Source organism: Chanodichthys erythropterus, chromosome 15, assembly GCF_024489055.1.
Source record: "Chanodichthys erythropterus isolate Z2021 chromosome 15, ASM2448905v1, whole genome shotgun sequence".
NCBI lineage: Eukaryota > Metazoa > Chordata > Actinopteri > Cypriniformes > Xenocyprididae > Chanodichthys > Chanodichthys erythropterus.
Genome location: NC_090235.1, coordinates 9,891,128 through 9,894,616, shown reverse-complemented (window position 1 = coordinate 9,894,616; position 3,489 = coordinate 9,891,128).

Genomic DNA, 3,489 nt, shown 5'->3' with positions numbered 1-3,489 from the left:
GCTTCATAAAAGCTTCATAAAAGTAAAAGTTACTATATATATATATGTGTGTAACACAGTTCGTATGTACGTGAAGAAGGAGGCGGGAACCGTTGAACATTCAACAAAACTTTAATTCAAAATAAACAAAAGTAATGCCGGCAGACCCTCGTGGACGTCTGCCGGCCACACAAACATAATAAAACATAAAATAAAGTCCAGGCCTGGTCCTCCTCCGTGAGAGACTCAAGGCCGGTGCGCCTCCCAGGTGATGCTCGTTATCACTTGCGTCACCGGCCTCGTGCCGTTCCCTCACGGCTCTCGCCCGCCCTGGTCGCCACAATGTATATATATATATATATATATATATATATATATATATATATATATATATATATATATACCAGAAATATGGACAGGGACCATCCTGGAGGTGGTGGGGAGGATGGAGGTGAATGTCTCAGTTACAAAGGTAACCCTCGTTCCCTGAAGGAGGTAACGGAGACGTATGTTGGACAGACCGACGAATAGGAATCTTGCTAGAGAGGCCAATCTACTTCGAGTGTAACTAAAACGAGCCAATGCACATTGGCATGCAATCATATACATCAGCTGCTCACCTCGCAGTGCGGGTATTTAATGAGCAGCAGGTGCATTGCATCTTCAGCTTTTCGCTGAGGAGCTGAACAGGTTAGGCAGCAGCATCAGCGGGGTACAGCGATTGTGGCGACGGGACGTACGTCTCCATTCCCTCCTTCAGGGAATGAGGGTTACCTTTGTAACTGAGATGTTCCCATTCAGTCAGTCACGTTTGACGTACGTCGGACAGACCGACAAATACGAATCCCTTCCAAAGCGCCACAGGAGCTGCCCCCTTCCAGCGCTCTGTTGTAAGCCACCTGAACCCCCTTGCCTGAGGACGGTGGGACAGGGCTAACACAGAGAGAGTCAATCACTGTTGTTCCCCAAAACCCATTCAGTGAGACTATTGGATAACGCTGGGAAAGCGTACCCTTTCATTGGGAAAGGAACACTGCGAAAGCCACATCCTTCCCCGAAGGAGTTATGTGGAGGAGTACATATGGACTAACCTAGTAGGTTGTACTACAAATGGAAAAACTGGGGTGACTCCAACTCGATGAGAGGTGGGTTCTCCCAGAGGGAAAGACACGGACTTCACTTACGCTGCATTCACACGAGGCGTCAGCACCAACGCTTGACGGAGGGCGTGTCTGAAGCTTGTGTTGACGCGAAAGTTATAGTGATAACAGCCAATAACAAGCGCTATTGGCTAGCAACTGCTCTAGGGTATTTGCATAGGGCAATCTGATTGGATGACGCCTGCGTTGGTGCTTGAAAAGTTGAGAAATCTTCAACTTCTGCCACTTGCAACGCAAGTGAAGCGACGTGACGGAACCCACAATTCAGTTCGGCAATGCATGACGTCACCCATTCAAAATAAATGAGAAGCGTTAACGCTGGCGCCCCGTGTGAATGCAGCGTTAGGAGCAACCGTGAAACTAACCATATGGGATCCCGTAGGGTCACACATATGGAACCCAGCCTAAATCCGGTTCTCAAGGATGCAACAGAGTATAGGCCTGGTGCCAGACGCTCCGCCACGTCAGCTGCTGAAGGGAGATCGGAGGACTCAACAGGTTCTGCCTTGTAGGGACTCTCTGGAGAAAAAAGCGCATGTAGCGCAGTAAGCCAACACTAAGACGGGGCCTCTTCGTGCCTCTGACCTGAGATGTCACCCAGCCCGCAGCTCTACAATTGTCTGTCAGCGAGGCACCACGAGTTAGAGCCCAGGAGAATGCGTCACCTCTCGTGGAGTGAGCATGCAACCTGAGCGGGCAGGACATGCCCTGAGCTTGGTAAGCCAAGGCGATGGCATCCACTATCCAGTGGGCCATCCTCTGCTTGGAGACAGCCTTTCCCTTCTGCTGGCCTCCGTAACAGACAAAGAGCTGGTCTGAGGTCCTGAAGCTTTGGGTTCTGTCTATGTACAGTCACAAAGCACGAAATGGACAGAGCAAAGCTAGGGTTGGGTCTGCCTCCTCCGAGGGCAGCGCTTGCAGGCTCACTACCTGGTGAGCCTGGTAGGAACCTTGGGCACATAGCCAGGCCAGGGTCTCAGTACCATGTGGCTGTCACCCGGCCCCAACTCTAGGCACGATTCGTCGACCAAAAATGACTGCAGGTCCCCTATCCTCTTAATGGAGGCCAATGCGACCAGCAGCAAAGTCTTCATAGACAGAATCTTTAAGTCTGCTGACTGTAAGGGCTCAAAGGGAGCAATCTGGAGTGCAAGGTCCCAAGAGGGTATGGAGTGGGTTGAGGAGGATTTAACCATCTCATCCCCTTAAGGAACCTGACGACCAGGTCGTGCTTACCAACAGATTTGTCATCTATGTGGTCATGGTATGCAGAAATAGCAGCAGCATGGACTTTGAGGGTGGAGGGGGACAGCCTACGCTCCAACCCTTGCTGCAAGAAGGAAAGCAAGACTCCGATCGAGCATCTTTGGGGGTCTTCTTGGCGAGAAGAGCACCACTCGACGAACAGGTTCCACTTCAAGGCGTAAGCACGTCTCGTAGACGGTGCACGTGCCAAAGTGATGGTGTTAAGTACCTCGGGGGGTAAGTCACCTAGAACCTCTGCGTCCCGTCCAGGGACCAGACATGGAGTTTCCAGAGGTCTGGACGCAGGTGCCAAAGAGTGCCCCGTCTCTGAGAAAGAAGGTCCTTCCTCAGAGGAATGGGCCAGGGAGGGGCCGTGAAGAGTGAGAGTTCTGGGAACCAGGTCCGGTTGGGCCAATAGGGCACAACTAACAGGACCTGCTCCTCGTCCTCCCTGACTTTGCACAGGGTCTGTGCAAGTAGGCTCACTGGGGGAAATGCATATTTGCGAAGGGCCAGCTGTGTGCCAGTGCATCTGTCCCGAGTGTATCCTCAGACAGGGAGTAAAACAAATGGCAGTGGGAGGTTTCTGGTGAGGCAAACAGGTCTACCTGAGCCTTTCCGAACCATCTCCAAATCAGTTGGACCACCTGGGGGTGGAGTCACCACTCTCCCGGCAGCGCAGCTTGTGAGAGCTCGTTGGCCGCACGGTTGAGCACACCGGGGACATGAATGGCATGAAGTGACCTCAGATGCTTCTGACTCCACAGGAGGAGAAGGCAGGCGAGTTGCGACATGCGATGGGAGCGCAGACGACCTTGACAGTTGATGTACGCAACGGTCGCAGTCTTGTCCGTACGGACCAGTACATGCTTGCCCTGTAGTGGCCCTTTGAGGTGGCTCAGGGCAAGGCGTACTGCTAGCAACTCAAGGCAGTTGATGTGCCAATGCAGATGGGGGCCCATCCAAACCCCTGACACTGCATGCCTGTTGTATGTGGCACCCCAGCCGGTGGCAGAGGCATCTGTAAATACCACAGCATGCCGGGACACTTGCTCTAGGGGCACTCCTGCCCGAAGAAACAAAGGGTCCGATCACGGGCTGAAGG